Raw genomic sequence first — 13,528 nt, forward strand, 5'->3', positions numbered from 1 at the left:
GCAAACTACAGGATATTTGTTCCACTGAACGTCAGAAGGATAAAATCTGTCTAAAGTCTCATGTTAGCAATGGACAGCCACTTAAGAGCCCTGCATCTGAGAACAGGCTTTACTTTATTGACCATAAAAGTAAAACAGTGTGTTTTATCATGCTCCTACTTAGGCAGCAAAATACTCTGAGATGGCAAATTTCTAAGTTTTACATATTGTAAGTATACAATTCTTAATGGGCCGGTACTTTGTTGAGAGACAGTCCTCAGACCTAGCAAAACCCATCTATTCCACCAGTAAATGTTGTGGCCATTTGTTCTGACCTTTGCCTCCAGACTTGGGAGCTGGACCAAGGCAGGGACGAAGATTCTTAGGAACCAAGTGGAAATTTCCAAAGTGCTCAGTCTGGCTGGGGCCGCCCAGGCCTCAAGGGTGTTACTCACAGTCCCTAAATGCTGGCTGCATGATGTGACAATGGGGTATTTTAAAGCATTTCTCCTCAGAATAGTTATGTGTCCTCTTACAGTGTAAAGAACACTTAGGAATGGGGCAGCCACAGAACAGTACTCCTTCTCTTTGGACAAGGGAACATGCAGCTACACAATTCAGTGTCAAACAGCTGCAAGGGCAGGATGGGAGAGAACTTCAGCCTGAAGTACCCCACCATGTGCTGACTCACGGGCAGAAAGAAGATGGTAAGACTGCTCTTTACAGAGAAAGGGGAGAGGTACAAATCCTGGACTAAGATAGACTCCTCTCCAGGGTCCACAAGAATTGCAGTCCACTGAAATCTGGAGCAACTGCAGTTCTAGAAGGATTCTCCTCTCCTGAGCTCAACATACCACACTGCAAAGAAAGAGGGATTTGAGGGAAACAGAAATAAAGAAGACATCTAGGGCTGCACTAGCAGGTGTCACAAGCCTGGGAAAAGCAGCACTAGGATTTAATATCTGACATTCAGGAGAAGACCTGACAACCTCTGAAGAGAGAATTGAGGCAGACAACCCATGTGTCCCAGCTTGATGGTTGCCTTATGGTCATCCACTCTACACATCAGTAAAAGCACAACTTGCATTCCTTGGTTATTTACCTCTGAATCACCCATGAAAATGGGAAAATATTCATTGAAAAATGTACCTGTGCTCTTTATATACTTATTTTCAAATGTGAGTCATAGAGTCAAATGCCTTCTAGATTTTTAGGTTAAGCAGAAGAAATGAAAGACAAGTGATTCCTGTGGATAAAGACAATTTGTCACATCTATGCCATACCCAGCTGTCACCACACAAGCCTTGGTAACAGGGTTTGAGCAAGCAGAACCAGCATGGAAAGAGTTCTGTGTCCTTCATCAGATGCAGGTCACCAGCAAGAAGTTAACTTATACAATAAAAATTTATTCAAACCTGTATTAAACAAACTGGAACTTTTTATGTCTAACATGTAAATAATGAACTCTATGTCACGTGTCTTAGAAGACTGATTAATCCTTTCCTGCATTTTATATTACCCAAGTGAACTAGATATGAAATAGTGTCTTGGATGGTTTTAATAGATACCTTTAGAAACAAATCTGCACACCTGGGACAAATCTGCACAACATTTTCAATACAAATGCATTTCAGGCTTCACTCAAATTCCTCTAGAGAAAATGGGATTCTTTTCTTCTGGGTCAGACTCTTGCTCTGCAGGCCACATTTGTACTAATGCCTTGTAAAACAAAGTATTTCTAAGCTTTGTCTACATACAAATTAAGATGCATCAGTTTTGGAGGCATATTTACCTGCCAAAAAAATCTTGAATACAGATCCTACAGGTCTTGAAGCTGCAAATATCAAGAAAATACAAATAACAGCAACTTAGAAGTGATTCCCACTTACTGCTTTTTTCTGAATAGCCTTCCTTTATCAGATTATTATCTCTATTCTGCAGGAGTTGGCTTTCCCTCCCAGAACCACTCGTTTTTTTAAGCATAGCTGGGAACAAGAAAATGCCCAACTCATTTTCAAGCAGGTCAGTCACTAATCCAACAGCAAATGTGGAGTACCATGCTGTGAAAAAAAAATTAGGCTTCAATGCATTAACACAAATATATAGCTACAGAGACATGCGGTGCTGCTCGTCACTTCAATGAGGAAGCACTTAGGCAGCTTTTATGCCCTCTGACCTGGGTGTTCACCGTCTTCTTAATCTTCCCTGTATGTCCTGACCTGGTCATTAGAGATGCTGAAGGATTTCTCTAATTACTGAGAGTAATTTTCTCGCCTACCCAGCTGCCTTGGTCCACAGAGGTGCCATGGCACACTGATTTTTCTCAGTACCAAGGGTCACCCCAAGCTGGGGATCATCTGGAGGCCAGTTAATCTGATGTTAGGGCTGCTTTGTGTGGATGATACAAAGCTGAGCTAGGGGAGTGTTTGGACAAGAGCACTTGGGACTCCTCCCAGCGGTGTGAGATTTCTTGGGCATGGTGACCTGGTACTGGTAACGAGGTGCCTTACTGAGCCAAGACTGCAGGAGCTGGTAAAACAAGGGTATTTCCTGCTAAAGCTTAAAGCACCTCTCTCCTTATCGTCTTCTAACATCTTGAGGGGAAAAAAAATGAAAATGAGCAACTAATTTTCTTGTTTTCTAACACCACAGAAATTGACACATTTGAAAGTTTTTGTTGTCTTTTTTCCCCCACAAACTAACAAAATAAAAAAGACTCCAGAATATTCTGAATTATACACAAATGCACAAATGTTTTCTTAAAAAAGAATTCAGGTCCAAAGTGAGATAGAAAAATAAAGCAAAAATAAAGACAAACCAGAAAAGCTGATGGTGGAGACTGAAGCCAAGGTACATCTCCCAGACTAGCACTCCCTGACAGCTAACAGCATTTGCATGAGCAGTGATTTAAGTCATACTTTTATAAACACTACATACTTAAAGGCATTAGAAAGACTTCAAGATTAAGGAGAGCTACTAAAACAATTGCACCAAATTCCCTTTGATGGATCCAGATACTTTTATTTGCCAATGTCAAAGACTTATCAGTGATCACTCTATAGCTGCTTTGCCTCTGCTCTAAATAAAGTGACTGTATAAAAACTATATATGCTACTAAGAGAAGGAATGAGAAATTTTACCTGGTAAGGACAATGCCTTCTAACAAAAATAGAAACCTATATTTAGGTTCTGTTACTTCATGCCTGGTTAATCTGGAGAGCATGTCCGGGAGAGCAACTGGTGTTAATCAGTCTGAGAGTGTGATGCCTGCAGCAACACAAACTTGTTAATCTAAGTTTAAAATAGATCTTCACAAGCAATTCAAGTTAACTATATCTGATCCAACTAGTTTTATCTTAGACTAGTCACTACATTTCATCTCTACTCTTTTGGTGCTCCAAACTTATAGCTTGAACTCAATGGAGTTAAATGAAACATCAGATACCTAAATATGAAGAACTTTCAGGCACAAATATGTGTTCCAATGGTCCTTGCAGTTGTAATCATAAAGTAGTTATGGTGCTGATTAAAAAAAAATATTATTCCACTTAGGAAATTCACTTTCTTCTATCTTGAGCTACAGTACACACCACAAAAATCCTAAAACTGATAAGGATGATAATCTTTACCACTTCAGGAAAAAGCCTTCAAGAAATGCTGGTGAGCATCTGCTGCTTCTAATGCTTAGTAGGATCTGTGTGTATTTGAGTTTGGGAAAGGCATACAGTGTGTTCACAGGTGCCTAGATATAGACTTTGGAGACAGCTACATATCTCTAAACTGTATTACCTTTATCAGGCAATTTGACCAAACAATATGTATTATTCTCTTGCCAAACTTTCCTCCTCTTAGGAGAAAGAAAGATCCACTTGAAAAACCGAGCTGTGGAGTGTTATGTTTTTACTTGTTTTGTAGCACTTCTTATCAACTCTGGTTCCAAGAACAGAAAATCACATCGGGCATTCCCTTAGCTTTGTGCAAAGATCCTGCTTGAACTCAGGCTGCTCCATGGGGGTCACCTCTGGTGGGATTTCCTGGGCCATGCCTTCAACATGCAAGTTACAGATACTTTCTGGTTGCCAAGAGTTTAGCAGCACCCTATTGCTGTTTGCTTGTGCTTTAGTGTCTTTCAATGATAAGGAGAGAGGGAGATCATGAATTGCAATTACTGGTGCTGTCCCCATGAAGAAGTGACCATGAAGAAAGCTTCCGCCGACTGTTGCCTAAAGAATCCAGCCTGCCCACTGTGCCTCCTGTGAAACCAAAGCCTCCTCCCACTTTCTTGAATTGTATCTGCTTTGTACATTAGTTTTAAGAACAAATGACCTTGAAGCTGTATGTGTAGCAAAAGAGAAGAATATGAGTCCTGTGCAAGAAACTGGAGAAGTATTATGGCTTTTATATCAACATGCAAAGCATCAGCAAGCCAGACACACATGTGCATTGTGAACTAAAAAAAGTCCTGCCCTGGCACCCAGGGAAGATGCAGCTTGCTGTATTTAAAAATACATTTTCACGTTACTAGAAACATTAACTATAAAGATGAAAGATTGATCCTACTCTAGGAACTTGGCTTGTCAATGGAAAATGTATGGTGAAAGAAATTATTCTAAGTCTTTAGAAATAGCACTGGAAAGGCTCACTGAAGTTAGGAAACTTTTCTCAAAGGCTCTATGTGTTTCAGAATCTGAAGAGCAGCCATGTGAAACACTCTTAATTCCTCCACTCATCTTTACACTAGAGAATATCACAGAGAAGAGGAAAAGTGCCACACCAAAAGGCATATAGAATAATAATGAAATAAAGGGAACAATAAAGTTTGTCAAATCAGAATGGCATAAGAATGGCAAATCAGAATAAGCCTGCTCTAAAGAATGTGAGGTACCCACAGTGCAAGATTTTGGTCAGTCAAGCATATGCTCCATTATCTAAATGCAGGATTTGAATGGAGTTCACTGCCAGAACAAATATGTACTTTCAGGTGTGTCTGTCCCTTAGTCTGTCCTTTAGTCTGTCCTTTAGAATGTCTTCAAGAGGAGCTACTGGACCTGTCTGCATCAGAACAGTTCATCTTCTTAGTTATGGCTGGATAGAGACACCCCCTCATACAGGTGGAGGGAGAATAATAATCCTTTCTTGGGTCCTCCTTCAGATCTAACTCAGGCTCTGTCAGGCTGCAGCAGTGCTGATGTTAAGGCTCACAAGTTCCACTATTTCTCAGCTGGTTTATTCTATTTTTTTGGGTTTGGTGTTTTTGTTTTTGGGTTTGTTTTTTTTTTTTTTTTTGTTGTTTGTTTGGGGTTTTTTTTGTTTTTGTTTTTGGTGGGGTTTTTTTGGTTTTTTTTTGGGGGTTTTTTTGTGGCTTTCTGGGATATTTTCCTCTGTCTATTCTGGCCACAGATTCATATATTGTTTCAGGCTGTTTCACACTCATTTTGAGGGTACAGCTTTTATCTGTCACTTTTGCCTTTTCCATGCTTTTTCATGGCACAGAAGCAAGTACTTCCTTACCTTCCTCCAGGCAGTGGGAAGAGTAGGGGTATGTTGAGAGGCAGAAGGAAAGACATTTCAAAATAATAATTTTGAAACTGAGTGATTGATACAGGCAGTGAGATGTTGCTGAAAAGTTGTGGGAAACCTCTGGGCATTATTCTCATTCCCAGCAGGTCTGGGATAGGTTCACTGCAGACAAACTGGCATCTGAGAGCCAGCCCAAGCACCTGAATGTGTAGGATTCCCAATGTTCATGTGAAGAGCCCTACGACTGCTACTGGTGGAACATAAAGAAAACCTGTGTAAAAATCCTGCTGGTGGGACTGTGGAAGACAAGAGGCTGTCTGGAAGTGTCCCTATGATTCTCACACAAACTGATGTGGAACTAGAAACCTGGAGCTGAGGTCAGTCTTGTGCTGCAATTGGTGAGACCAAGACAAAACCACTGGGCAAGTAGGTATGTGCCCTGAAAGCACAGACACCAACTGAAGTATGAATGATATTTTTTCCTGTATGATTGAGTGCAAAATTTCATTGTTTTTGCTTAGTTCAGAGCTATTTAAATATAGGATGAACTTTTCCTGATTTACTTTGCTTCCACTTGGTCAAAATGTCAGCCTTGCTGGTGGCCACAGCTAGTCTTTAACTGAGAAGGGAAAGCAAGCTCCTCAAAACCTTTCCATGAAGGAACTAAATACTGCCATTCAGTGATGAGGAATGCTGCAGCAGGTTGGCCTGCACAGCCCTTACATTTCTGCTGGCTCCCACAGCAGCAGAGCGGCACGAGGGACGGTGGGAATGGCCGAGCAATCCAGGTCGATCTCAATCAAAAAGTAACAAAGAACTCAGTGAGTTTGGAGAGAGGACTGTGAGGCTAAAGTTGTAAACTGATAACAGCTTGGACACACTGCACTGTTGTGTTGTGAAAGCCTAACGTTTAGCTTCTGTTTGCTTTAACTTGCTAACATTTTCCATTCTCTGGCTGTTGTAAATGTCATTTCTTTCCACAATCATGAGGTGAGGCCCTGATCTTTGCTCAGAAAAGGGTCCAGCTTTTATATCAAACCTTCTAATCATAATTTTACTGCAAACCTTGGACAATTTTGATAAGTGGTTATGTTATTAATTGTTAAAAGGAAAGCTTCTAATATTGAACTTGAGGGCAGGCATGTAGAATGGATCGAATTTTGAAATAAAACAAAATAAATGCTGTTTAATGTATCATTTACAAGGTTCCAAGAAGCCGCTGTGCTTATCAGATGCTGCAATCATTTCCAGGAGCTACTTAGAAGAAGCTGTCAATTCCCTTCAAAAGTAATATGCCTAAGAGAATTTAAAAAGGGATTCCTTACTAAATTTCTCTTTTCTAATTTTTTAACTCATCTGTAAAGTAAATTGTTTAAATTTCTAAAGAACTTTTTTTTTAATAATAGATTTTTTTAATAGATCAGGGGGATGGAAAACAGTGCTCTAAAGTCTGCTTGCACAGTGAAATATTCTATATTCTTAAAAAGTCAAACACATATTTTAATCTGTAGATAAGAAAGAAGATAAGATGGTGGAAATATGAAATGTGGAATAAAAGTTAAAAATAGAAGGATGCAAAAATCTATGTAAAAAGAGTTCATTTAATTTGGGAGAAAAACAGCACATAGAAGAGTTATTCTCCCTTTGATATACAGGACAACCAGGCACTGATCTTTAGTGAGAGCTGTGCATAAGAATGGACTTTACAGCTGAATTATGGTTGTGGTATTTGGATGGAAAAAGTAAACAGAGTTACATGCCTGCTTCTGTAGACTTCTAGTTGCAGTAATAATTGATCACACATAGTTTTATCCATACCAAGAACTCACAATGCTGTGCAGCAGCATGCAATGACTGAAATTTTTATTACAATGGCACTTACATTATTTTTGCTGAGCTAGTTTTGAGTTCAGCACAGTTGGAAGATGAACTTGTTCACCTTATAATATTGTTTGCTTTATTTATTGTTTTTTCCATATTACCCTTTGAGACTCTCACAGTGTAATTTTATGGCTTTGAAGTTGTTTGGGTTGACCTATAACTGTAATAAAAGAATTTGGAATGAGATAACACAAGTTTTTCCATTACTTACAAAAGGTTGAAGCTACTTATTAAACAAGTTCATATTCTGTAACTTTGCTAAAATTAGTACTTTTTCAAGCAACTGTTATGTTGTGGCAGACCCTTGCAGCACACAGATTGTAGGGGATAGGCCTGTGCTGTGAACCCAAACAAGAAAAGACTATGGTTTATGTTTTTAATTCAACCTTTATGAAGAACACTGCATTTCCTAGTTACAAATTAACAGTATGTGATCATCCTACATAACTACTCTGGGACACAGGTTGTGTTTCTCATGATTCAGGCTCTTCTTAAAGAGCATTGAGTTCAGCTCAGATGACGCAAAGAAAACAGAGAGGAAGATCTGTCTCTCATTGTGCAGCCAGGGCATTGACCCACCAAACCACTCAACATGGATCCCATCACATCTAATGTACCCCTAAGTTTTCAATGCCTTTGGTCACACGATCAGCTTTCCCTCCCAGCAGAGCAGTGTGCTGTGGATGTGCCTGGACGGCAGGGCAGGAGTGCCCGGAGCGCTCCCCACAGCCCTGCTCCCCCTCTCACCAGCACAGCAGGACCTGTGGGTGTACTATTTTTCCTTTCAGCTGTCAGCTCAAGTTTCTTTGCAGAAAAAAAGAAGTCAGTGTTCAGGAAGTGAAGACTCTGGGAACAGGGACCACTGACACACACCCAGCTCTCCTCCCACTGCAGAGCTAATGCTTGGTCAAAGCATGCATACTGCCCTGTAAACTACACAGTCTGAGTTCTCCAGAATGCAAATGTCCTAAATACTCTATAGGAACTCTAAAATCCTCCAAAGAGGCAGGCAAACTTTTAAATTAGGATCCTAAATTTCCAGCTGTCTTCTAGTAAAATATCTCACAAGGCAGATCTCTGAAAGCTTTAGTAACTACCACCACTATTAGTAGCACTAACATCTCAGATGAGTACTTGCTAGACAATTAAACTCTGCTGAACTTGCTTGGAATTGCATGCAAATATACATTATCCAAACAGTGGAACAGGAGAAAAATCCCAACAAAAAGAAAATAAAGATCAAGTCTTTCCTATAGCAACAGAAGCCACTAAAAATCCCACAGAAACTCACTGAAAATAAAGGATAAAAACTGATGTTAGGAAACACTGGATCAAGCTCTCACAGATAGCTTTGGGTCCAGTGATCTGCAGCCCGTCCCCAGGCAGTCTGTGCTGTGGAGAACACTCAAGGCAAGAGCAGGAGGTCTCCTTGAGGCAGGAGTAGCTTTGGCTGTAGCAGCAGCTGCACAACACCTCACAGGCCACCAGGGGAAAGGTGTTATGGGATTGTGGCAGGTGGGCAAGAGCAGCTGCTTTTCCTGGCATGAGTTAGGTCATCCCAAACTGCTTCCTACTGGTATGACTTAGGCCATCCCTAAGGCTCTTTTGAATCTCATAGTCAGCCAGGGACTTAGCAGTAAAATACATTAAACATTATCTTGGGAAAGCTGAGGCTAAATGCAAGAATGCTGCATGATTTCACTTGTTTTCTGCTTGGCTATAGTTGGTCTATAGCACTGAACAGATCATCACACAGATCTCATCCACATCAGGGACTATTTCTGGTGGTACTGATACTCTGACAACCCAGTACAACCTTTTATACATGAACATGGTGTTGTATTCCTTCAAACAAAAAGCTGTTTCCCCATGTCTGGAGCCACAGGCTATCATGCTCCCAGCCCTTGGGAATGGCTGGATTGCAGTCAAGTCAGTGCCACCTGTGAGGTCTGTGTTGGGCATCCATTTATTTCTTAAAGGAAGAGAGCTGAAAAGTGAAGAATGAAATGTTCTTATGTCCCTGAGGTTCTTACAAGTGATTCCTTACAAAGATTTCTGGGGATCTCTGAGGGAAGACATGACAAAGCATGGTTGCATAGACTATTGGCCTTCTAATGTTAACAAACCTGTTATTAAGCATTGCCTTGTCACTATGCTTCTACTTGGTAAGCTACAGACGAGATGGTAAAGATATAAAGTGGATTAGAAAGGGATGAATTAGGCCCTAGCTTCACCTGTCAGAAGGTTAAGGCTTGGATTATGCTGCAATCTGAATTCACAAATGACTCATCAATTTGCACTTTCTATTAAAATATATTTTAAGTCTTCAAAATTATTTTGGACAATTCTGTCTTGTGCATGAAAAATATATTTCTGTCTCTATATAATACTGTCTGCAGAAACCAGCAAAGGCTTGTGTACTATTTACATAATATATTTCCTGTGCCAATAGTGGTTTACCATAATGACTGTATAATCCAAGGGCAGCTTAACATAGAGAGTGCATTTCAATGCTGCATTTTCTTTTTCACTTTTAAGGAACACAGATACTGATTGAAATGTAGATAAAGAAAAAGTAAGCAATAAACTATTCTGTAGTTTATTCTGAGAATATTCTGAAAAGACACATTCCCCCAGCCACAGGCAGCCATACTTGGTGGTAGTTGCATACATCTCAAGCTGCATTCTAGAGCCCAACAAATTCTGCCACAGCCCAAACCAGGTACAAACACTGTTCCAGCTTCTCTGCCTGGCTTATATGTCAGGCATAAGCTTGGGGATCTTATTTGAGTATGCAGATAAAAGATTTAAAAGAAAAATATCTTCCAAGGTTCGGGTTCCAAGGATCACTTTATAAAGCTTATCTATCATCTGTTCTGTACATCTGTCACCATTGAGACTGACAATAGCAGTATTTATTATGCTATGCTATGCTATGCTATGCTATACTCTGTATAGGTACAAGGGTTTTCCCTTTTTGAGAATTAACATAATCTTCATACTTTTTCTCTTATGAAAGACTTCCAGTTATTTTTCAGATATGTATTGTAATGTTAGAGTGTAGAAGAGCAAGAGAGATCTTCTCTGTATCATGAAAAGGTCGTAAATAAAATCTCTGAAATCACTTGCTTCAAAAAGCTTCTGACTGTTATGATTCCATATGGAAAAACTGGCAACTTCAGACAAGGATCAGGATTTCCTTCCACATCTTTCAGCAATGACTGGGCTCCTAATAGTCACTAAGGATCTAACAGGAAAGAAGAAATTCATAAGGCAAATCCAGCCACAGCTCAGGATCACACAAGAACGTGGCCTTTTAAAAGAGAGGTGACAAAACAGTCCCTGCCTTTGATATAACTTTTGATGAAGGACTGAGAATAGATAAGTAAACAACTTCTGCGGTCCTGGTGGAGGTTTTGTGTCATTCATGTTGGACATGTTCATTTGAAATTTCTTACATTTTGCATCTCTTTTGATCTCTGCTCAACAAAATCAAGCTTATGATGCTTCACACGATGCTTAAATTTTTGTCTTTTCTGACTGAGAATTACTTGCCCTATTATTTTTTGGGGGGATACTCTATGTTATAACTGGCATGCTTGATTTCCACACATCTTGAGAAATCCTTGGGCTATTATCATTAGGTACTTTCCTGAGAGTGAGGAGACTGGTATTTGGAGTTAAGAAGTCTCAGAAAAGACACATACAAAAAAAAAAAAAAAAAAAAAAAAAAAAAGAAAAGCATTCGAACAACAAATGTTTTCAAAGAAAATCATCATCATTTGGATATTGGGTCAAATCCCCAGCTGGCTTCAGTGTAGGTCTTCTGATTTCTGCCAGATATGGATCTGGCTCATGTAGCTTTTGCAGAAATGAACGACAAGGTTTCGGCTTCTCAGTAAAGTAATTCATTAATCAATATATACTTATCATACATATAATTTCTGAAAATGAGAATTTTGCCCTTGCATAAAGCCCTCTAGAATCACTGGGAAAATTTGCATGGACTTCATTGAGTTATGGATCACATCCTGTATATATCTACATTTTTAAATCTTTTTGAGTGCTTCCTCTTTCAATGGAAATTAATAGCTTCTTGAATTGAAATGACCAGTTTCCGATTTAGTTTTGCATAAGCAGAGTCCAGTGGGATTAAATATGAATGCTGGCTTGCTTATTCATTAATCATAAAAATATGGTGTACAGTTAGTTATGTAAGTGATTATTTTGGCACGGAAATGTCTGCTACTTTTATGCCTGTGCAGAAGGATCATGTCAAGTGCAGTAGAGAACTTAGAAACCCCTTCACCTTGATATATTGTTTTATAAAGAACACACAAAGATGCAAAAATTGCTCTGGAGCCAATCCTGATTTTGTAGATGTTAGCATAATGAGAGGTCAACGTGTCCAAGCATCTGGATTCAATTGTACAGTTACGGGGAGAAGCAGCAAAAGTTCATGTGAGACTTCTTTTAAATCCTCCTGGCCACATATGACCTACGTAAAATATTTTATCCTGAGAACATTTAAAAATGTAAACATTGCAGGTCCTGTTCATTTAAAAGTCTGAGGAGTCAAATGAACAAGGTTGAAGTGGCCCCAAACAATGCTAAATTCTTCGCTCTTTTGGGTCAAGGAAAAGGGACAAGAACAAGATGTGATGTGCCATTGGAAAATGGTAAGCAGCAAGGAGCAAACCCACATCAGATGCAAGTCAGAGGTTTGTTGAAACAGGTTCAGTACTAGGTTTCTTTTCCTGCAGGCTTGCTGGAAGCTGAAATTCTGCACTGGACAGGGTAATTCAATACGTTTGGCGTATAAGAAGTTGCCTGACTGGCACAGACATCTTCTATCTAAAAACGAAGGAAATGCTAGTTCCACCTTTGTCTCCTTCCAGTGTCCTTGCGTCACTGGCACCCCATTGTCTTTTCCAAGTACAAAGAATAATCCCAGGCTTGATTCACTGTGCTTCCATTTGTTGAGGCCAGAGCACTGCCATGTCCTTGCTCCTTGTAATAATAAACCTCATGAATTCTCTCTATTCTGGTCATTATTGCTACTTTATGGAAGGAAATGTGTTACATTCAGGTTTTTATTTTCAAGAAAAGATGTAGGCAGATTACAAAAGTTTCATTATATTGGTCCCACTGAAGTCTCCTTCTCTGAGAAAGCCATGCCTAAAAAGTAGTTCCTAGATGGGAAATTGATCCAGTCTCAATTTTTTATTTATTTTTTACACAGTGAAACCCAGAGCCTGATTGTCAGAAAATGTTAAAATTTCTTCAGCCCTTTTGTAAGAATAATGAGTATCTGTGATGGCAAAACTAGTCTAAACATTTCTCCCTAATACAAATATTTTGAACTGAAGAGATTAATAATCAGTTTCTTGTGTCTTTTCTCTTAGCTGCTGCTTTGTTCAGTAGCTAAAAAAGCACAGGCCAACCTGGCGCATCTCTTGTACAACTCACGGCCAAACAGCAGTACCAACAGGAGAGAGGGCTGCACATAACAGGTGGAGAAACAGGAGAATGGAAAGATGGAAGGAATCAAGTATAAGGTCTCATGATTTCTTAATCACCATGTCCACATCTTGTTCCATAATGCATACAAGATTTCAGCCACCCAATCTAGTGAAATCCCTCTCACAACATGTCAGCCTTTAACTAAACATCCCCCTCTCATCTTGATGGGTTATCCATCCCCATTGGCATTTTGCTGTCTTCTGCATTATCCTGTTATTTTTTTATGCTCGTGCTATTTGTGAGTCTTAACATACTTTTGCCCTACCGTTAGTCATGCCAATCACTTAACACATGGACATTTCTGGGTTTCCCAGCTGTTTGCTTCTCTCATCTTTACTGTAATACCTACTGCATTTGCCAGTGTCCTGTCAGCCACCAAACCATCGTAACTCAGCATAGTATCTGAGGGATACTGCTGGAAGGAGAAAGGCAGTTTCAGTGCTTCAGAGTATCCAGGTAGCCCTAATGACTAAAATTAACCATCCCAAAAGGATTACCAGCACAGCACCATGTTTCTTCTCTGCAAAACGAAGATTTTTATAGGCTGCTCTGTTCCCTTCCTCCAACTCACTGCTTATAAGAGAGCAAGGCTCCAGAGCCAATCTATGAAAAAGAAGCTCTTGCT

This window comes from Melospiza georgiana, chromosome 1 (assembly GCF_028018845.1).
Source record: "Melospiza georgiana isolate bMelGeo1 chromosome 1, bMelGeo1.pri, whole genome shotgun sequence".
Lineage (NCBI taxonomy): Eukaryota > Metazoa > Chordata > Aves > Passeriformes > Passerellidae > Melospiza > Melospiza georgiana.